Here is a 23,636-nt window from a genome sequence, read left to right on the forward strand (position 1 = left end):
ATGCCAACGAGGCAAATTTTTGGCATGGCATATTATACTCCCTTTCAGCTTATTTCTAATATCAAGATATAAACCAGCAAAGTGAACAGCTCGATAGTAGTGTTATTGACCTGAGAGATCTGGGCTTATGAATAACTATTTCTGTGCATCAGTGAAAATTTGTTTCCAAACTGGCCATCTTCAGTGTTTGGGTTGGTTATATCTTTTGGGGTTTCATGTTGTCTGCTTCTTCAAATGACCTTTTCTCAGTGTAAGAAGATGGAAATTAAGAGCTTTCTCTTTTTCCCTTTAGGCTTGGCAACCACAATTCCTATAAATAACAGATGCCACCCTAGGGAAACCCAGTGGAATGTTCACCCATCTGCCTAAGGGGATTTGGTTATCATATGATGGAGAGAATCTAAGACCGTCCATGATAGACTTTATTATCCCAGGCATCCTCTACTTTCTATATGGTACCATCATTCTTTCTGAGCACAGGAGGAAACTGGTCTGCTCACTTTACAGTTGTTAATGTGGGCAGTCGGTGTTGTAACTTTATTCCCTCAACAGCTGTCCAAATGCACTAAACATTTAACATAACATATGGTAAACATTCCTACTGATAGGCTTTCCGGAGCCTCTGTAGCCCATTTGGTAATGCATGTTAGTGCCCATTCAACTAACACCTCTGACACTGGATTCTGCATAAATCAACTGAGACATAAATGTGAGGTGCAACTCAGGTTTTTTAAGTGTTTTAAAATTAAGCATTCGGGATGCTCTGATTTACAAATATAACTTTGCAAATATTTGCAAACATCTTAATCCTAAGATCTGGTCTGATTCACAGCAGCAGTAGTGAATGCAAAGGCAAAAGCAGAATCGATAACATCAGGGTTCAAGTGCCAATTGCACCTATGCTTCTGATTAGTCCTCTCAAATCCACAAGCTGAAGAATATTACCTCTAGAAATTGAGTATTTTTATTTTATTTATTTATTTTTTTCCTTTTTTTATTATGTTATGTTAATCACCATACATTACATCATTAGTTTTTGATGTAGTGTTCCATGATTCATTGTTTGCATATAACACCCAGTGCTCCATGCAGAACATGACCTCTTTAATACTCATCACCAGGCTAACCCATCCCACCACCCCCTCCCCTCTAGAACCCTCAGTTTGTTTCTCAGAGTCCATAGTCTCTCATGGTTTGTTTCCCCCTCCGATTTCCCCCCTTCGTTCTTCCCCTCCTGCTATCTTCGTCTTCTTTTTTTTTTTAAACATATAATGTATTATTTGCTTCAGAAGTACAGATCTGTGATTCAACAGTCTTGCACAATTCACAGCGCTCACCATAGCACATACCCTCCCCAATGTCTATCACCCAGCCACCCCATCCCTCCCACCCCCCACCACTCCAGCAACCCTCAGTTTGTTTCCTGAGATTAAGAATTCCTCATATCAGTGAGGTCATATGATACATGTCTTTCTCTGATTGATTTATTTCACTCAGCATAACACCCTCCAGTTCCATCCATGTCGTTGCAGTGTCCACAATAGCCAAACTGTGGAAAGAGCCAAGATGTCCATCAACAGATGAATGGATAAAGAAGATGTGGTATATATATATACAATGGAATATTATGCAGCCATCAAAAGGAATGAAATCTTGCCATTTGCAATGAGCATTTTTATTTTAAAAATAACTTAGAGGGATGCCTGGGTGGCTCAGTCATTAAGCTTCTGCCTTCGGCTCAGGTCATGATCCCAGGGCCCTGGGATGGACCCTGCTCCCCGCCCCCATAGGGCTCCCTGCTCAGTGGGAAGCCTGCTTCTCCCTCTCCCACTCCCCCTGCTTGTGTTCCCTCTCTGGCTGTCTCTCTCTCTGTCAAATAAATAAATAAAATCTTAAAAAAAAAACTTAAATAAAAATAACTTAGAAATTAGATCACCATATTTATCCAGCATAGCCCACCACATAAATGTTTTTCTATTGTCATATTGGCTGTGCCTTTTTTTTTTTGTGAGAAAAGCTATTTTGCAAAAAGTGCTTCTTGTGTTCCGTGATTAATGGGTAAGAGAAAATCTTAAAAAAATATTCATGCTTCAAAAATACAGAAAAAAAGTCAAAGAGAGGGAAAAGGGAAGACAACTTAAAAAAAATAGGGGAAATTATATTACCAAAAGCAATAATCCAGAGAAGTTGTACCGAAAAACACTTGATTCTTTGTCATTAAAAAATTGTCAAATACTTGTAAAATCCAGCTTGTTCCCTTAACACCTGTCATATTGTTCATCGAAAATGAACCAGTTTATTAGTTCTTTATTTTGATAGGTAGATCTGAATATTTGATCAATTGCATTAATAGTCTATCCTAGCCTGAGAAATACTTTTAACTATTTTAACTGTGGAAGGTTATTTGCCTTGAGAAGCACTAAGCACTAAGAAGCCTAGGGTGTAATTAGAAGATTCAAATTCTGATTCCTTAAAAGTCTAGACAGAAGGAGCACCTGTTGGGATGTTCTAGGCCAAACATGCCACAGATAACTCTTACATGACCAACAAAGATTTCAATAGAGTTTGGGCATGAAGCCAAGGATGGATTTGCACAGGGTGATCGCTCAGCTGCTGTTAGCATTCCACCACTACATTAAAGGGTGATTTTGCCTCGTACATTTTATTTTAGCTGATTCATATTCACAGTTATATTGTTTTGATTTTAGTACTAGACGATAGTTCAGGAGTCTGATATCACAGTAAATGTTAATTTGAATTTTGAAGATTAAAAAGTAGAGTTAAAATGGAGCTATAAAGTTTACTGTGAAAGCATAATGCATTCTTCAGGGATTCCATGGTTTTCAACGTTGTGAAACTTGCAAGGTTAATGCTGGTGTTTATAGAAGAAATACCTCCAAGCTTGAAGAAGGACTTCTTTGCTTAACTAAGATAATGATGCTTAGTATTTCTAAATGCCATATAAATTACATAACATTGAATTGTAACCTCAAAACATTTGTATGTTTTGCATTGCAGCTATTATTAACCTTATTTTACAGACAAGGAAAATAAAGATCAGAATACAAGAATTACTTGAGATCACAAAGAGCAGAGCATAATAGAAACCAGCTATTTTGAGTTCTAGTCCAACATGCTATCCACTTTACCAGTGCTTCTAGGATCTCTTGGGTCTGATATCACATGGGAAATCTTATGAAAGGTATAAACAATCTTTCCGGCAAAATGAACAAACATGCATAGGCATACAAGTTTGCATCTCGGTTATTTGTTATTAAAACCAGGACAATAGAGTCCATATAGCATGGGAAACTGAGGGAAAATACTGAAATGATCTAGTTGTTTAGAGCAGTAAAGAGCTATTCGTTCTTGCCTCTATAATCAGCTGAGATATGAAAATATATAAAAGAGCCACACTATCCTTTGAATATTGAAAAACCCCAAATAATCACCTGCCTTTAGCTCAAACAGAAAGGCAGTTTCCTTGTTTTTTTAGCAGCATGTGAGTTGTCAGTTTCTTTATGTTTTATCTCATAAAGATCTAAGGTGTATAGTGTAGGAGAGGAATAAAAACTTTTTATCTGATACCTTCTTAGGTTCTGTACCTGGGGCCATTCAAATTAGACCGACAAAAGATAGATTAAAGAGAGGAGAACAGGTTATTAGTTCATGCAGCATACATGCACATGAGAGAATTTCAGGGATGAATAACTCAAAGGGGTGGCCTGTACTTGTGCTTATATTGCATCTTCACGAAAAATGATAAACTTGTAGAAAAGTAACAAGGATAAAGGCACAGGTTTTAGGCTTCCAAGTGCATCAAACTGTGGGCAGGTGAATACATTGGGGGAATAATCTAAGGGGATTAGGTTTGTTTGTGCAGGTCCATCTCACTGCTGACCTTCTGTCTTAATGCTGTCAAACTTTCTAAGAAGTATCTGCTTTTCATCAGAGAAGGGCAACTCCAGGAAGGCTTCTTTCTGCATCTCTTGGATCTCAGTTGCTGTTAGCTCAAAGTAATCCTTATGTCAAAAGGGCATATTTTGATCCCTATACTATTCACAGAATAGAACTTGATTTATAGAATCTGCACCCTGATAGCTTTGATCTCAATCTAGTTTTGAAGTGTGTGCATGGTTGTTTGGTTAAACAGGGTTAATACATAATTTTTTAGTAGAGTTTAATAGTTTTGGGTGCCTTGTTTTCCCATCTCTTAGATATAATTCCCTACCTGTAGTGCCTGTCAAAGGGGCAGGCCTACAAGGCCATGTTCCTACCAGGTGACCCCACCTCAGCCACAGCTGATTGTAGCAAGGGTGGATATTTGACCCAATGTTGACCACCTTTTACTTCTTTCTTATTCTCTTGTCCTCCCCATTCAATGAGATATCCTACCCTGTGGATTCTCTTTTCTCCCTATCTATATGTTTAGTAAAACATTTTGATTATACTTATCCCAAAGGATGGATCATTAAATTATTTTAAAAGTAAGATCATATTTTTCCTCTGTGTTTGCTGGAAAGTTTTTCCTCAGTTGAAAAGATGGAATTCTTATTTTCCTTGTTATACCAAAATTACTTGAGGCGCTCAATTAAGCTAGTGAATCTCATAAGTCCCAAAACATATCATATAAATATATTAACATATTAACCAAATATTTCAATCCTAAATCAGTTTAATTATACAATTTAATTTAGCTTAAATAGATAATTTAATTTAGCTTAAGTTAAACTGAGTTAGTATTGAAAAGGATATCAGTTCTTTTTTAAAAATTTTTGCTGTTGTTCATATTTGTTGTCAACTAAATAAATAAGAAATAAGTGTAACATTATATATCAGTTATGGTATGTAATAAATTTAACTTGAATTTAAGATACCAATAGTGTGCTCCTATAGACAAAGAATGATGGATCTCTGAGCTGTATTATTTCAAATATTAAATATTAGAAATATTTTAAACTGATATTATTGAAAATAAATGGGTTAATAACAACTAATAATTTCATACTAAAATAATTATCTCATGTAATTAAGTTCCCATGGTTGCAAATGACCCCTCATTCCCAGCTTCAAAGTGTTGTCCTTTGACAGCAAGAGGTAGACTGATGGGCTACTGTAAATAATGTTCTCAGAACATAGGTCAAGAGGAAGGAAGGTGCCTGGTTGACCAGCAGGAATGACGTTAATGTTAAGAGGCATGCATAAAATTATTAAAGGCACATAAAACTCATTGACATCCTTTATCTACATATTCACAGAATGACTGACATTACTAATAGAATATTCGCCCTAATGTTACAAAAGAAAATGCCAGTTTAGTTAATAATATTGTACTTTATGTGGCACCTGGGTGGCTCAGTCAGTTGAGCGTCCAACTCTTCATTTTGCCTCAGGTCATGATCTCAGGGTCTTGGGACAGAGCCTCGTGTTGGGCTCTGCTCCTCCCCCCCAAGTGTGTGCTCTCATGCATGCTCTCTCTCGCTCAAATAGATAAATAAATCTTTAAAAAAAATAACATTGTACTTTAAAACCAAGCAATGAAAACATACATAATGTTACGTGATATATTTTTAAAAAGCATAAGGACTCGTGGCAAAAAAATAAGCATAAAGACTCGTGGCAAACAAGTCAACATAATCAAGCATAAATGGTTGATGTGTATAACTGAAAGGAAAAAAAATAAATTAATTATCAGGAAACTTTAAATAGTGAATATGCTAGGTGGCAGAACTGCCCACAGAAGATTTGAAAAGTCTTGGTTGTCGAGGTATTTAAGTGGAACAGAATTGAAAGCTAGAAAAATAAACTCGAAAGAACAATCCTTTGGCAGAAGTAAATGCCTAAAATGACCTAATATTTTTCTTTCAAAATTCCAGTATTCAATGAACACTGCCTCTAAGTGCCTCTTTTGTTGGATTTGTTTGTCAGTGTATGCATTCATTAGATTGCTTAAGAACGGCATTGTTCACAACAAAAAAAAAAACCATGTTGAACAGTATTGGAATTGGTTAACATTCCCAGACACATGACTTTTTTCTATATTCTAAGTCAGTTCCTTGGGCTATGACAGGGGAGTTTCCCATTACAAACTGTTGAAATATGAAAACAGTAGTGATTTAGCAGAATGGCACTGCTGGGTTTATTTGTTAGGAATTTCATGGTTTTCAGTTCGTATTGCTATGAATTTTCCCAGAAATATTTATAATCTGTTTACGCTTACAGTCTATTTGCAATCTACATAGTTTCACCACTGACATTCTGTAAAAAATCAATCAGGAAATAACAGCTACATAAAATGAGTTTGGCAATAGGCGTTAAAACATGTAAATACTTACTGTTCTCTATGTGTTTATCTTTTGGAAGTCAGTTAAAGTTTTGACTCCAAACAAATCTAGATATGGAAAGATGTAGCTGCTGTTTGAAAATGAAGAGGTGAAAAAACACAATTAATTTGACCTATGAAGCCTAGAAATAGTAGATGATTTAACTCAGCTAATATTTGTGAAACACCAACAATGGTGCAAGGTTCATGCCAGAGGAAAGGAAAGGTGAGTGCAAAGAGATTGGGTATGATCAGTTGTATGATATAAGATATAGGATATCCTAACTTCAAAATGTAACCCTACTTTTCCCTTTCCACCTTCCACCAATGTTCATTTCCCTGTGAAAAAAGTCACTGTTCTCAAAAAGTCCCTGGGGAGTGAGCCACATAGTGAAGGGTGTGCCGGAGGGTATAGATGGGGAGAAGCATAAATGGGGAGAAATGGGTTAGGAGCGAATATGTAGAAATGTAAGTGCTCATTCTGAGGTACAGCACCCCCCCAATTATGACTAGAGGAGTGCACAGATTAAAAAAGTGATGGGAGAACAGATTAGGAAAAAGACCTCATGCACTAAGCTAAATTCAGTAGACAATAGGGAAGTCATAGAGGTATTGAAGTGAGGGAATGACATAATTAAAATAGTGCCTTAGGAAAATTCAGGTTGAGGCCAGTTGAGAAACCTGAAATAATTCCAACAAGAGGCAACGAGAGCATAAATCTCTCTCTCAAAATAAATAAATAAATTAAATAAATTAAAAGTAAGATCATATATGGTCTTCTATATTTGCTGGAAAATTTATTTTATTTTATTTACATTCAATTAATTAACATAGAGTGTATTATTAGTTTCAGAGGTAGAGTTCAGTGATTCATCAGTTGCATAGAACACCCAGTGCTGATTATATCACGTGCCCGCATGAGATAGGTTTAATGGTTCAACATCATTGTTAATACTTAGTTTAATTGGAAATGCCTGTATTTACTTGTAAATGTGTGAAATGACGTATGAACAAGAGTATTTATTGCAGCAATGTTTATTATAACAAAAGATTAGAACTCACCCACATACTCATCAGGTGTGAAAAAGAATGATGTAGGGGCACCTGGGTGGCTTAGTCCTTAAGTGTCTGCCTTCAGCTCAGGTCATGATCCCAGGGTACTGGGATCGAGCCCCAAGTTGGGCTCCCTGCTCAGCGGGAAGCCTGCTTCTCTCTCTCCCACTCCCCCTGCTTGTATTCCCTCTCTTGCTGTCTGTCTCTCTGTCAAATAAATAAATAAAATCTTAAAAAAAAAAAAAAAAGAATGAGGTAAAAAAATCAGTGGAGAGAAGAATGAGGCTCTCTATATATACAAGAGGAAAATCTCCATGAGACTTTTCACTGTATCTGTTTATATATTGTTTGATTTTTGACACGAGTTTATTATATTCAAAAATTAAAGAAAAAAAGAAAAGGAAATGCCTTATAGTGGACTTAACTTGACTCTAAAGCCATTATCAAGAAAATCTGAAATTTTGGGAAATTCAGAAATACCAGAAATACTGGGTAATTCAGCATAATTCAGTTAAGACCAAGGATATATATATCTTGACAAAATTTCAAACTGTTGTGTTTAATTTTAACTAACTGAAAATGCTCTATTGAGAAGGCAGGTTAAACATAATGCGCACACCCAAGTTTACAGTAACTGTTTTATTAAGAGTATACAAACTCTTCTTTAAACCTAAAATTTATATATTAGCGACCAGCAAACAATGATTGATTCAAGTTTCATTTGGTTAAATACTTATGTAGCTCTTAGTAAGGCTATCAGGCTTTGACCTAGGTTAATAGGCAAATGGAAATGATTCAAGCATTATTTTTACTCTTGAGAAATAACCATTCAGGGAGAGAAATGTGTCCCTGACAACAGAAGTCTGCAAAAGGTACAGAGGTGCCTAATGAAAGATGAGTCAGAGAAATCAGGAAAGGCTTTCCTGTGGAGATGAAGTTTGAGCAAAACCATGAAAGGCGGCCAGATGAATGAGGAAGTGAGCTCCTCTTAGGCACATATATCTTCCACTTTCATCCAACCTCAGACTTCTGGATGTAGGTTCAACCACTCATTTACTGACCATGGAAGACTGTGAGGAAACATACCAGACCACTGATAAACACAGACAGCCCTGAGTATCCAACATCCTCCAGGAAACAAACGGTTGAAACTCACAACATTGGCAACCTGGCAACCAGTGAAATGTTAGACCTTTGCACAGTGCTCTTATGCACCTTCACTCTCTCTTAATGCTCTGTGTTTTCTGCCTTGACTCAACCCTCACTGGAACCTGCCACCCAAATTTGTCCACAGTACCCTTTGCAACTCAATATTAGCACATTCCCTTTCCCTAAATATATGCTGCTCCTCCTGGCCTTAGGTGGGGTCACTTCCCTACCGACCTCTAGGGGATGTTACTCATTTTCTCCACCTTCCTCTCTCAGAATTGGAGGGGTGCTGATCTCCTTTACTGTGCCCAGTGCTGTTTCCACGTCAGGCTCCTGTGAACCCTCTTTCTGCTACTCATACCATCAGTCTGTGATAACTCATCTTTTCCTTGTAACTGTTACTGAAAGACAGCCTGGTCATTTTGCCCCCATTATGCACTGAAGATTTTAGCAGTTGGTTCCTGCTTCTCTCTTCCAACCCAAGTCTTGTTTTCCTATATTATTTCAGGGTGCCTAGATGGCCCATTTTCCTTTCTGGTATCTCAGTCACTTTAATTTCTCATCTCCTTTAACTTGCTTCATTTCCCAGATGCCACCCACATCTATGGCCATACCCTGGACTTTTGAATCACACTAAATTACAAGTCCTGTGGGTTATTTTTGTGCAAGATATAGCTGACATTTGTACAATTTTCTCTATTTTAGCTGCCATGTGCCCAGTTCAAGCCACTGCCTTCTCTTTACTGTGTTTCTTGCTCACTTCCATTTCCCACCCCTAATCTGTTCTCCATGGAGCAGAGTAATGACATCGTTCATCTGCTTAAAAGAATTTCTGAGCCCCTACCTGTTATGCTTTGAATAAAACCCAAAGTCTCCGCTTTGCTCTAGAAGTCCCAGAGGGATCTAGCTCCTCTCCCCTTTACAGCCTTACCTTGTTACCACTGTGACCACTTTCCCTCATCCCCTCAAACTGTTTCTTCAAGGCCTTTGCACTTGCTGATCCCTCTGCTCAGAACGTCTTCTCCCTACTCCTCATCTTGCCAGCATCTTATCACACTGCCAGCTTCAGACTGAATGTTGCTACTTCAAAGAGACCCTTATGACCCCCTGTGATTTCCAGTCTTCCAGAGCATAACTGCAATCTACAATTATTCACTGGTATGATGATCATTGTGGTTTTGGGACTGATGTTTGACTCTCCCACTAGATCATACATTTCTTGAGGGGAGGGAACATAATTGCTTCTTACTACTATGCAACTGTATAGTTGCCTGGACCATTGCCTGGTCCATTATATGTGGTTGGTGAGCATGGTAGCCTGCATAATAGCCCCTCAAAGATGTTTATATCCTAATCCTCAGAAACTTCTTATCATAAGGGAGATTTTGCAGATGTGGATAAGTTATGGATCTTGAAATGGGGAGATTATTCTTAATTATCTAGGTGGGCCCAGTGTAATCACAAGGGTCTTTACAAGAGGGAGCAGGATGGTCATGGTCAGAAGGAGATGTGATCATAGAAGTAGAGGGGTGTGTGTGTGTGTGAGAGAGAGAGAAAAAGAGAGAGAGAGTTAGATTTGCATATGCTTCACTGCTTGCTTTGAAGATGGAGGAGGAAGGGGCCATGAACCAAGGAATAGAAGTGGCTTCTATGGCTTCTAGAAGCTGGAAAAGGCCAGGAAATAGATTCTCACCCTGCAGCTTCCAGAAGGAATGCAGACCTGCTAACACCTTGACTTAGAACTTGTGACTTCTGAAACTCTAAGATAATAAATTTCTGTTCTTTTAAGCCACAAAATTTGCAGTAATTTGTTACTGCAGCAATAGGAAATGAATACAGATTTTGGTACCTGGAAGTGGGGTGTTGCTGTAACAAATATCAAAAAATGTGGACGAGGTTTTGAATTAAGCATTGGGCAGAGAACGGAAAAACTTTAAGGAGCGTGACAGAAAAAGCCTAGATTGTCTTGAAATGGATTGTTGGTAAAAATATGGAAATTAAAGTTTCTGCTGGTGAGAACTTGGAAGGAAGTGCGGGACATGGTAGAGAAAATATATAGAATCTTACAGAATATCTAAAAAGTCATAGACTATTGGTAGAAACATGGATGTTAGAGCACGGCTGATGAGGGCTCGGATAATATTGAGGAACATGTTCATGGAAACCAGAGGAAAGGGGATCCTTATTATATAGTGGAAGAAAGTGTATTGGAATTGTGTATTACAGTTATGTGGAAAGCAGAACTTGTACGTGAGGAAGTTGGATATGTAGTTGAGATTTTCCAAGCAAAATATTGGCTTTTTTTTTTTTAAGATTTTATTTATTTATTTGAGAGAGAGATAGCAAGGGGGAGAGGCAGAGGGAGAAGCAGACTCCCCACTGAGCAGGGAGCCCGATGTGGGGCTCGATTCTGGGACTCTGGGATCATGACCTGAGCCAAAGGCAGATACTTAACCGACTGGCTTTCAAGCAAAATATTTACCTCCTTCTTTCCATTTCCCTCATAAGGATTACCTCAGAGACTGTAAAGCATTTCCTGAACCAATAACTGAAGAGTGCCCACCATGTAAGCATCAGGCACTGCTGGAGATCTTGAAGCCATGAGGATGAAGAGCTCGCAAAGTCACTACCCTCATGGCCCTTGCAGGGAAAGGACGTGTATGGTGGTAGCTGTAAGCACAAACTGGGGCCACCCTGGAGGTGTGTGAGTCCTGGCTTTGCTCTTGAATGACCTCTGTCAAGTTATTTGTGCCTGAATTTCCCCATTTAAAAAATGGTGGTAATAATAATACCTACCTCATAGAGATGTTGTGAGGATTACATAAAATAGCAAGTATAAGTGCCTGATCCAAAATAGTTCTACATAAATATCATAATTTACTCTCATTTGGTACCAAATATTTCAATTAGTGGTGTAATAGGAAGAAATAAAATGAAATGATGTTAAAGTGACACCGTTGAGGGGAACCTGGGACTAATTCATGCTGGCTGGTCAGGGAAATCTTCCCAGAGAAGGTGAACTCTGAGCCAAAAACTGAGTACCACATACACACACACAAAAAACTAGAGGGTGATCTTGAGATAGAGTGTCCCAGGTAGAGGGAGTAAGAAATGAGACCTACTGGGTTCTTAGACTTCTCTATTAGTTTGACATTAGACCTCCAAGATTGATCCTCTAATTTTTTTAAAAGATTTTATTTATTTATTTGTGAGAGAGATAGAGAAATCACAAGCAGGGGAGGAGGGGTAGAGGAGACGGATAGGGAGAAGCAGACACCCTGCTGAGCAGGAGCATCCCCCCCTGCTTCCCCGCAAGATCATAACCTGAGCTGAAGGCAGACACTTCACCAACTGAGCCACCCAGGCACCCCTATCCTCTGATTTCTAAATTTTTTCTCTTCTTATGTCCAATTTTTGGGTTGGGATGATTTCATCAGTGTTATATTCCAACCTTTTTTTCTAAAATTTTAGCCTTTATATTTCTAAAATTCTCTAATTATTCTTTTAAAATTTTTTTAAAGATTTATTTGAGAGAGAGATTGAGTGTGCATGCACACAGGGAGGAGGGGCGGGGGAGAGTCTTTTTTTTTTTTAAAGATTCATTTATTTGACAGAGAGATAGAGAACGCAAGTAGGCAGAGCGGCAGGCAGAGGGAAAGGGAGAAGCAGGCTCTTTGCTGAGCAGGGAGCCCGATGCGGGGCTCGATCCCATGACCCTGGGACCATGACCTGAGCCGAAGGCAGCCGCCCAACTGACTGAGCCACCCAGGCGCCCCCAGGGGCAGAGTCTTAAGCAGACTCCTTGCTGAGCACAGAGCCTGATGTGGGGCTCGACCTCACAACCCTGAGATCACAAACTGAGCTGAAACCAAGAGTCGGATGCTTAACTGACTGCACCACCTAGGTGCCCCTCTAATTATTCCTTTTAAAAAATAACGTCATGTTCTTGTTTCATGGATGAAATATCTTCCCTATATTTCTGGGAAAATTAACTGAAATTTTTTCTTCTGGTTCCTGCATTGCCTCTCCCTCACAACCATTTTGTTTCTGTGTTTTTTGGTGGGGGTTGGGGGGAGGTTGCCTTTCATGTTAGTAGGCTTTCCTCAAATATCTGGTGACTTGTAGCAATCTATATTTAAGAATGAGGCATGAAGAATCCTATAGGAAGCTCTGTGGTATGCTTGGCACCTTCTCTGGTTGTTTCAGTTATACGACCACATGGAAGTGACCAGGCCATTTTACTGGAGCACTCCAGTCTTACCTCTAGGTATTTTCTCAGGGTGTTTTTGCAAGAAGAATCATGCACAGAATCTGCACAGGACTTCCTGCCAGTGTTCTACAGGCCCACCAGGGGTAGGGGACTAGAGAGAGGTTTCATCATTTTCATCATTAAGTGGGTTTTCACTTAATCCCCTGACAACAGTGTTTAGATTCCCTCAGACCTGGCTCTTTTCTGCTCATGTATCCAGTGAACACCCCTCCCATTTCTTGCTGGAATCAGGAAGGGGTAGTTACCCTGTGGTGCTGGGCGTAGAGACCCAGATGTAGGTGTGTGTGAACCTCCTATGGGTGACACAGGATGCCAAATGAGACAGTGACCTCCATGGAGGTTCCAGTGCTGAGCACGGAGCAACAGGTACCTCCACATTCCAAACAGACATGTTTGGTATACCCAAAGAATTTTCTGAACAATAGCAAAACCAATTCTGCAAACTTTAGCTCCTTACTTATCTCTAAGTTATATTTAAAAGAAGTTTGGAGAGGGGCACCTGGGTGGCTCAGTCAGTTAAGTGTCTGCCTTCCACTCAAGTCATGATCCCGAGGTCCTGGGATTGAGCCCCACGTCAGGCTCTCTGCTCAGCAGGGAGTCTGCTTCTCCCTCTTCCTCTGCCTGCCATTCTCTCTGTCTCTCTCTCTCTCTCGCCCCCTTAAATAAATAAATAAAATCTTTTTTTTTTTTTTTTTAAAAAGTCTGGAGATTGAGCAGGTAAGGAAGAAGAGGATTAGTTGGGAAAAAAAATTGTTGGCCAAGCAAGTGTACTTGCCATTTCCCCTTCTTTACCCCAGAGGAGGGAGGGAGTGATTTTTCCATCTCTCCAACACAATACTCACCAAACATTTTATGAGGATTTGTGGGTTCCTTTGCCTTAAGGGCTGGAGTGGAGCCTGGAGACTCTTGAGAGCACTTGATTTGTGTTCCCTGGCCTGTTGGTGTTGGGGGAAATACCAGGCTGTGACTCTCCCCGGGGACAGTCAAGGCTGGCTGATGCTGCCTATGATGATGGGACAGTCAAGAAAGGGTTTGCCGTGAGCTATGTGGACATTGAGGAGAAGAGCCATATTGAGATCACCTAGACAGGACTCTGTCCAAGAAGGCTACTTACTGGGGCAAGGGGAGCCCAGCTATCAGAGGCTGTGCAGGGCATAATGCCAGAGCTGGAGCTGAAGGGGCATCATGAGAGGTGAGGCAGAGTGTGCATCATTGCAGTAGGGAACGGTAGGGCAGAGGCCTTCTCTGGTGGTGGGGATGAGGGAAGAAGGGTGTGTGAAGAATCCATAAATGCTCCATGATGGTAAAAAAAAAAAAAAAAAGCATTTGAGCATTTGCCTCTGGAGGGGCGAGGGAGGTAGGATTATAATGGTCCCAGATAAATAAGGCCTTTCCCATTTCCTCTCACTCATGGTCCAAACATGATCCTGGGGGGATCCAGAAGCAGCAGCGGCTGGGGAGAGGAGAGGAAGTAGAACAAGGGTTTATAGTAATAATATCTACCTTTTAAAAAAATTTTTTTATTGTTATGTTAATCACCATATATAGCATCATTAGTTTTTGATGTAGTGTTCCATGATTCATTGTTTGTGCATAACACCCAGTGCTCCACGCAGAATGTGCCCTCTTTAATACCCATCACCAGGTTAACCCATCCCCCTACCCTCCTCCCCTCTAGAACCCTCAGTTTGTTTCTCAGAGTCCATCGTCTCTCATGGTTCGTCTCCCCCTCCAGCCATCTTCTTTTTCTTTTATCTTAACATATGCTATGTTTGTTTCAGAAGTTCAGATCCGTGATTCATCAGTCTTGCACAATTCACAGCGCTCACCATAGCACATACCCTCTCCAATGTCTATCACCCAGCCACCCCATCCCTCCCACCCCCCACCACTCCAGCAACACTCAGTTTGTTTCCTGAGATTAAGAATTCCTCATATCAGTGAGGTCATATGATACATGTCTTTCTCTGATTGACTTATTTCACTCAGCATAACACCCTCCAGTTCCATCCACGTCGTTGCAAATGGCAAGATCTCTTTCCTTTTGATGGCTGCATAATATTCCATTGTGTATATATACCACTTCTTCTTTATCCATTCATCTGTCGATGGACATCTTGGCTCTCTCCACAGTTTGGCTATTGTGGACATTGCTGCTATAAACATCGGGGTGCACGTACCCCTTTGGATCCCTACATTTGTATCTTTGTGGTAAATACCCAGTAGTGCAATTGCTGGATTGTAGGGTAGTTCTATTTTCAACTGTTTGAGGAACCTCCATACTGTTTTCCAGAGGGGTTGCACCAGCTTGCATTCCCACCAACAGTGGAGGAGGGTTCCCCTTTCTCCACATCCTCGCCAACATCTGTCGTTTCCTGACTTGTTAATTTTAGCCATTCTGACTGGTGTGAGGTGGTATCTCATTGAGGTTTTGATTTGGATTTCCCTGATGCCGAGCGATGTTGAGCACTTTTTCATGTGTCTGTTGGCCATTTGGATGTCTTCTTTGGAAAAATGTCTGTTCATGTCTTCTGCCCATTTCTTGATTGGATCATTTGTTCTTTGGGTGTTGAGTTTGGTAAGTTCTTTATAGATTTTGGACACTAGCCGTTTATCTGATATGTCATTTGCAAATATTTTCTCCCATTCTGTCAGTTGTCTTTTGGTTTTGCGGACCGTTTCTTTTGCTGTGCAAAAGCTTTTTATCTTGATGAAATCCTAATAGTTCATTTTTGCCCTGGCTTCCCTTGCCTTTGGCGATGTTTCTAGGAAGAAGTTGCTGTGGCTGAGGTCGAAGAGGTTGCTACCTGTGTTCTCCTTTAGGATTTTGATGGACGCCTGTCTCACGTTTAGGTCTTTCAACCATTTGGAGTCTATTTTTGTGTGTGGTGTAAGGAAATGGTCCAGTTTCATTCTTCTGCATGTGGCTGTCCAATCTTCCCAACACCATTTGTTGAAGAGACTGTCTTTTTTCCATTGGACATTCTTTCCTGCTTTGTCAAAGATGAGTTGACCATAGAGTTGAGGGTCCATTTCTGGGCTCTCGATTCTGTTCCATTGATCTATGTGTCTGTTTTTGTGCCAGTACCATACTGTCTTGATGATGACAGCTTTGTAATAGAGCTGGAAGTCTGGAATTGTGATGCCACCAGCTTTGCTTTTCTTTTTCAATATTCCTCTGGCTATTCGGGGTCTCTTCTGGTTCCATACAAATTTTAGGATTATTTGTTCCATTTCTTTGGAAAAAGTGGGTGGTATTTTGATGGGGATTGCATTGAATGTGTAGATTGCTCTAGGTAGCATTGACATCTTCACAATGTTTGTTCTTCCAATCCATGAGCATGGAACGTTTTTCCATTTCTTGGTGTCTTCTTCAATTTCTTTCATGAGTATTTTATAGTTTTCTGAGTACAGATCCTTTGCCTCGTTGGTTAAATTTATTCCTAGGTATCTTATGGTTTTGGGTGCAATTGTAAATGGGATCGACTCCTTGATTTGTCTCTCTTCTGTCTTGTTGGTGTATAGGAATGCCACTGATTTCTGTGCCTTGATTTTATATCCTGCTACTTTGCTGAATTCCTGTATGAGTTCTAGCAGTTTTGGGGTGGAGTCTTTTGGGTTTTCCACATCCAGTATCATATCATCTGCAAAGAGTGAGAGTTTGACTTCCTCTTTGCCGATTTGGATGCCTTTGATTTCTTTTTGTTGTCTGATTGCTGTGGCTAGGACTTCTAATACTACGTTGACTAGCAGTGGTGAGAGTGGACATCCCTGCCGCGTTCCTGACCTTAGGCGAAAAGCTTTCAGCTTTTCCCCATTGAGAATGATATTCGCTGTAGGTTTTTCATAGATGGCTTTTATGATATTGAGGTATGTTCCCTCTATCCCTATACTCTGAAGAGTTTTGATCCAGAAAGGATGCTGTACTTTGTCAAATGCTTTTCCTGCATCTATTGAGAGGATCATATGATTCTTGTTCTTTCTTTTGTTAATGTATTGTATCACGTTGATTGATTTGCGGATGTTGAACCAACCTTGCGGCCCAGGGATAAATCCCACTTGGTCATGGTGAATAAACCTTTTAATGTACTGTTGGATCCTATTGGCTAGTATTTTGGTGAGAATTTTTGCATCCATCCTCATCAAGGATATTGGTCTGTAATTCTCCTTTTTGATGGGGTCTTTCTCTGGTTTTGGGATCAAGGTAAGGCTGGCCTCATAAAATGAGTTTGGAAGTTTTCCTTCCATTTCTATTTTTTGGAACAGTTTCAGGAGAATAGGTATTAATTCTTCTTTAAATGTCTGATAGAGGGTGCCTGGGTGGCTCAGTTGGTTAAGCGACTGCCTTCGGCTCAGGTCATGATCCTGGAGTCCCGGGATCGAGTCCCGCATCGGGCTCCCCGCTCAGCAGGGAGTCTGCTTCTCCCTCTGACCCTCTTCCTTCTCGTGCTTTGTATCTCTCATTCTCTCTCTCTCTCAAATAAATAAATAAAATCTTTAAATGTCTGATAGAATTCCCCTGGGAAGCCATCTGGGTCCTGGGCTTTTGTTTTTTGGGAGATTTTTGATGACTGCTTCAATTTCCTAGTGGTTATAGGTCTGTTCAGGTTTTCTATTTCTTCCTGGTTCAATTTTGGTAGTTGATACATCTCTAGGAATGCACCCATTTCTTCCAGGTTATCTAATTTGCTGGTATACAGTTGCTCATAATACGTTCTTAGAATCGTTTTTATTTCTTTGGTGTTGGTTGTGATCTCTCCTCTTTCATTCATGATTTTGTTGATTTTGGTCATTTCTCTTTTCTTTTTGATAAGTCTGGCCAGGGGTTTATCAATCTTGTTAATTCTTTCAAAGAACCAGCTCCTAGTTTCGTTGATCTGTTCTCCTGTTCTTTTGGTTTCTATTTCATTGATTTCTGCTCTGATATTTATTATTTCTCTTCTCCTGCTGGGTTTAGGCTGTATTTGCTGTTCTTTCTCCAGCTCCTTTAGGTGTAGGGTTAGGTTGCGTATTTGAGAACTTTCTTGTTTCTTGACAAAGGCTTGTATTGCTATATACTTTCCTCTTAGGACTGCCTTTGCTGTATCCCAAAGATTTTGAACAGTTGTGTTTTCATTTTCATTGGTTTCCATGAATTTTTTTAATTCTTCTTTAATTTCCTGGTTGACCCATTCATTCTTCAGTAGGATGCTCTTTAGCCTCCATGTATTTGAGTTCTTTCCGACTTTCCTCTTGTGATTGAGTTCTAGTTTCAAAGCATTGTGGTCTGAAAATATGCAGGGAATGATCCCAATCTTTTGGTACCGGTTGAGACCTGATTTGTGACCTAGGATGTGGTCAATTCTGGAGAATGTTCCATGGGCACTAGAGAAGAATGTGTATTCCGTTGCTTTGGGATGGAATGTTCTGAATATGTCTGTGAAGTCCATTTATTCCAGTGTGTCATTTGAAGTCTTTATTTCCTTGTTGATCTTTTGCTTAGATGATCTGTCCATTTCAGTCAGGGGAGTGTCAAAGTCCCCCACTATTATTGTATTGTTGTCAATGTGTTTCTTCGCTTTGGTTATTAATTGCCTTATATAATTGGCTGCTCCCACGTTAGGGGCATAGATTTTTACAATTTTTAGATCTTCTTGGTGGATAGACCCTTTAAGTAGGATATAGTGTCCTTCTTCATCTCTTATTACAGTCTTTGTTTTAAAATCTAATTTGTCTGATATAAGGATTGCCACCCAGCTTTCTTTTGGTGTCCATTAGCATGGTAAATGGTTTTTCACCCCTTCACTTTCAATCTGGGGGTGTCTCTGGGTCTAAAATGAGTCTCTTGCAGACAGCATATTGATGGGTCTTGTTTTTTTTTTTTAAAGATTTTACTTATTTATTTGACAGAGAGAGATACAGCGAGAGAGGGAACACAAGCAGGGGGAGTGGGAGAGGGAGAAGCAGGCTTCACGCGGAGCAGGGAGCCCGATGTGGGGCTTGATCCCAGGACCCTGAGATCACGACCTGAGCTGAAGGCAGTCGCTCAACCAACTGAGCCACCCAAGCGCCCCAATGGGTCTTGTTTTTTAATCCAATCTGATAGCCTGTGTCTTTTGATTGGGGCGTTTAGTCCATTTACATTCAGGGTAACTATTGAAAGGTATGAATTTAGTGCCATTGTATTGCCTGTAAGGTGACTGTTACTGTATATTGTCTGTGTTCCTTTCTGATCTATGCTGCTTTTAGGCTCTCTCTTTGCTTAGAGGACCCCTTTCAATATTTCTTGGAGGGCTGGTTTCGTGTTTGCAAATTCCTCTAGTTTTTGTTTGTCCTGGAAGCTTTTTATCTCTCCTTCTATTTTCAATGACAGCCTAGCTGGATATAGTATTCTTGGCTGCATATTTTTCTCATTTAGTGCTCTGAAGATATCATTTCAGTCCTTTCTGGCCTGCCAGGTCTCTGTGGATAGGTCTGTTGCCAATCTAATATTTCTACTATTGTAGGTTACAGATCTCTTCTCCCGAGCTGCTTTCAGGATTTTCTCTTTTTCTCTGAGACTCGTAAGTTTTACTATTAGATGTCGGGGTGTTGACCTATTTTTATTGATATTGAGAGGGGTTCTCTGTGCCTCCTGGATTTTGATGCCTGTTTCCTTCCTCACATTAGGGAAGTTCTCTGCTATTATTTGCTCCAGTATGCCTTCTGCCCCTCTCTCTCTTTCTTCTTCTTCTGGGATCCCAATTATTCTAATGTTGTTTCGTTTTATCGTATTGCTCATCCTTCGAATTCTGCCCTCGTGATCCTGTAGTTGTTTCTCTCTCTTTTTCTCAGCCTCTTTATTTTCCATCATTTGGTCTTCTATATCACTGATTCTCTCTTCTACCTCATTTATCCTGACAGTTAGTGCCCCCATTTTTGACTGCACCTCATTAATAGCCTTTTTGATTTCAACTTGGTTAGATTTTAGTTCTTTTATTTCTCCAGAAAGGGTTTCTCTAATAACTTCCACGCTTTTTTCAAGCCTGGCTAGTATCTTTAAAGTCATGATTCTGAACTCTAGGTCCGACATTGTACTAATGTCCGTATTGAGTAGGTCCCTGGCTGACGGTACTACCTCTTGTTCTTTTTGCTGAGGTGATTTTTTTTGTCTTGTCATTTTGTCCAGAGGAGAATAGATGAATGGGAGAACAAAATGCTAAGAGGTTAACTACGTCCGCAGCAAATATACTCTATACAGATCAGAAAAGACCTGAAACCAGGGGAAAACAAAGGGAAAGAAAGAAAAAAGAAAGAGAAAAAAAAAAAAAAGAAAAAGATAAAAACAAAAACAGACCAATACAAAAAAAGCAGAATATGATCAAATATGATCAGCTAGTGCATAGATCAGTGTCACACACTAGATTTTGGGCGTATTTTGGTCTGTTGGAAAAAGTGCCTCCTAAAATTTTAAAGGAAGAAAGACATATATGTACAAAATAAGGGTTGATACAATGAAGGGATGGAAGATGACTGTAAAGATGAAAATTATAAAAGATTTTATAAAAGGAATTGATAGGATAAAAGTTGTTTGAAAAAAGAAAGAAGAAGATTAAAAAAAAAAAGGAAAAAAAGGGAGAGAATGTGATCAGGCAGGAGACTAGAACAAAGCCATACACTAATGATTTAGGGCATATTTTGATCTGTTAGAAGAAACTGTATCTCAAAATTTTAAAGAGAGAACAACTTATATATATATGCCAAAAATAAGGGTAATGACTATTAAGGGATAAAATATGACTCTAAAAATGAAAAATAAAAAATGTTTTTTTAAAAAAGGGATTGATAAGATGTTGGTTGAAAAAGGGAAAAAGAAAAATTAAAAAAAACAGTTAAAAAAATTAACTTTGAAAAACTAATGAATCATGGTAAAAAAAAAAAAAGCCATGAGTTCTATGTGCAGTATTCCCCTAGCGCTGGAGTGAGATCTCCCGTTCTCCTTGATCGGTAAACTTGGTCTTGGCTTGCTGGCTGTTCTTGCTGATCTTCTGGGGGAGGGGCCTGTTGCCAAGGTTCTCAAATATCTTTGCCGGAGGCTGAATTGCCCCGCCCTTGTCGGTCCGGGCCAAGCAAGCTGCTTGTGTTTTCTCCCAGGAGCTGTTGTTCCCTGCAAGCTCTCGGCACAACTTTGGAGGACCAGGGTGAAAATGGTGGCCTCCCAATCTCCGCCCGGAGGAGCTGAGAATTCGGGGCCCTTCTCCTCAGTGCACCCCCAGAGAAAGCAGTCACTCCCGTCTTCCTGGTCTCTGGCCGCACTCCGTGCTCACCCGGCCTGTGACCGAGCGTTTCTATCTCTGGCACCCGACCCCGTGTGGAGTCTCCGAACCCAGCAGATCCCTGCGGTGCGCTCCCGCACCGCTCCTCCCCGGGGAGGAAGGGGAGTCTCCCTGGCTCTGCCGCTTGTTGGGTCCCTGTTGCAGGAGCAGTGGCCCGACTGGGCCGCGGATCACAGTTTATGGCAACCCCGAGCTGAGAGCCCGTGCCTCGGCTCCATCTCTGCAGCCGGCTTCCCCGCTCCAATACCTGGGAGCTCTGCTGCACTCAGGCACCCCTAGTCTTTCTGTGACCCCAAGGGTCCTGAGACCACACTGTCCCGCGAGGGTTCCACCCCCCGCTTAGCCACTGGAGCGACGTCCCTTAGCGGAGCCAACTTCTAAAAGGTCCGATTTTGTGCTCCATGGCTCTGTCACTAGCCGGTAGCGGCCCACGCAGGCCCCCTCCCCTCCGTCTATCCTCCCAAACATCGCCTCGGATTCACTTCTCTGCACGTCCTACCTTCCAGTAAGTGGTCGCTTCTCTGTTCAGAGAGTTGTTGCTACTCTCCTCTTCGATCTCCTGTTAAGTTCGTAGGTGTTCAGAATGGTTTGATCCCTATTCAGCTGAATTCCTGAGACCAGACGAAATCCAGGTCTCCTACTCCTCTGACATCTTGCTCCGCCCCCTAATATCTACCTTTTAGTGTTATGAGTACAACATGTGTGTGGAACTAAGGGCCTGATGGAGGATGCATCTGATAGATGGTGGTTGTTACTACGGAATGTGTTAACTGTTCATATAAAGAGCATCTTGTGTTTGTCAGTGTATGATCATGTCTTTTTGTCAGGTAACACTGACCTACAAATGAATTAACTCTCAAATCTTTGATGACTCATTTGATGGGAACAACAGGTTCATAAGCTAGTTTATAAGGACTCCTAGTTCTTTCACTAAAATGTGTGTGTGTGTTCATTACCTAACAGGTATTAAATAATTTGGGAATTTTATGGTCTGAATGTGTCTCCCCAAAAATCACATGTTGAATCATCACCTCCAAAGGGGATGATATTAGGAGGTGGGGCCTTTGGGAAGGGACTAATCCTTCATGACTAGGATTAGTGCCTTATCAAAGAGGCTGTAGACAGATCCCTTGCCCCTTCCTTCATGTGAGGACACTGAGAAGTCTGTAATGCAAGAGAGGGCTCTCACCAGCCATGCTGGCGTTGTGATTCTGGATTTCTAGACTCTAGAACTGTGAGAAAGAAATTTCTGTTGTTTATAAGCTTCCAGTCTGTGTATTCTGTTAGAGCAGCCCAGATGGACTAAGACAGTTTTCTTTTTTTTTTTTTTTCCCTCTTCTCTTCATGCTTTCCTTTGATGTGTCCCTGGTAATCTGTAAACACACACTACATTCATGGCAGAAGATTACAGAAGTAAGGAAGGGGCATGGAGTGGATTTAGAGAAAACCTCACAGGTTTTCAAGTTGTGACTAATAGGAACTATTAAAACAAAATGTACCAAAGATATAGCATAAATCCACGCCCTCTACAATTATATTTCTTTTTTTAAGATTTTATTTACTTGAGAGAGTGAGAGAATGAGCACGAGGTGGGGGGAGGGGAAAGGGAGAGGGAGAAGCAGACTCCCCACTGAGCAGGGAGCCCGATGTGGGACTCCATCCCAGGACTCTGGGATCATGACCTGAGCCCAAGGCAGATACTTAATTGACTGAGCCACCCACGTGCCCCTACAATTATATTTCTTACACAGTTTGTCCATTGGCTGTCTTGAGTGGATGGAAATGCTGCTGAATGTCTCATTAAATAATCCAGAGATCTCTAAGGTTGGTGATATCTCTTAGGGTCAAGAAAGCAAAGCACTGAGGATGCTTCCCCGCTGGTATGGAACATGCCTCAACACCACAAGCACCACACTGCATGAAAGCTGACTTTGAGGAAGAGTACAAATCATACTCACTAAAGGCAGAATCTTAGGGGATATTGGCTCTTGTCTCTGTGGCTCCAGATTTAGAACAGTCTCATATTGAAAGAGTCCTCCATCCTTGAGAACTGTCCATTCATGCCTACATATGTGAAACATGATGGGGGGAGACTGGAGGCTTTGGAGTGAAAACTGGCCTGCCCTCCCTTGTCTGCCATCTACCATCTGGGCTGTGTGTAGAATCGCTCTGTTCACTGCTCCTTTTTTTTCTGTGTCAGGCCCCAGAGGGCTGGAATATGCTCCCAAAGGGCACCCTTCTTCCAGTTCCTCTTGCTCCAACTGATGCTATACATTCTCAGGAGGATGATATCACCTGTAAATTCTTGAATCAAGTGCCTTAAAAAGATTCTCCATTGCCCATAGAATAAACTATTGGCATAGATGTTCCTTAATAATCCTCACACTACCTCCCCAAAATAATTCTCATTAATCTCCTTTATCTTCTATTTTGCCCAGCTTCCTGTGACTAAACCATACTTCCTTTGTACTGCTATCTGCTTTAAGGATGTATGGTGATGCTGAATTGCAATGTAGACCTGTTATAGGCTATTTGGTCAGAAATAATT

General features: G+C 40.6%; 1 protein-coding gene across 2 annotated transcripts in view; it reads left to right on the forward strand.

Annotated features, from left to right (window-relative positions):
- The window catches only part of BCAT1 (branched chain amino acid transaminase 1), a 103,370-nt gene that overhangs the window by 4,296 nt on the left and 75,438 nt on the right, over positions 1 to 23,636 (forward strand). Inside the window, exon 2 of one of the 2 annotated variants that reach the window (XM_027592517.1) lies at positions 11,033 to 11,224. The exons of the other annotated variant lie outside the window; for it this stretch is intronic. The gene's annotated coding sequence lies outside the window, so the exon portion shown is untranslated. The remainder of the gene's footprint in view (positions 1 to 11,032; positions 11,225 to 23,636) is intronic. 2 annotated transcript variants of the gene reach the window in all.

Source organism: Zalophus californianus, chromosome 9 (assembly GCF_009762305.2).
Source record: "Zalophus californianus isolate mZalCal1 chromosome 9, mZalCal1.pri.v2, whole genome shotgun sequence".
NCBI lineage: Eukaryota > Metazoa > Chordata > Mammalia > Carnivora > Otariidae > Zalophus > Zalophus californianus.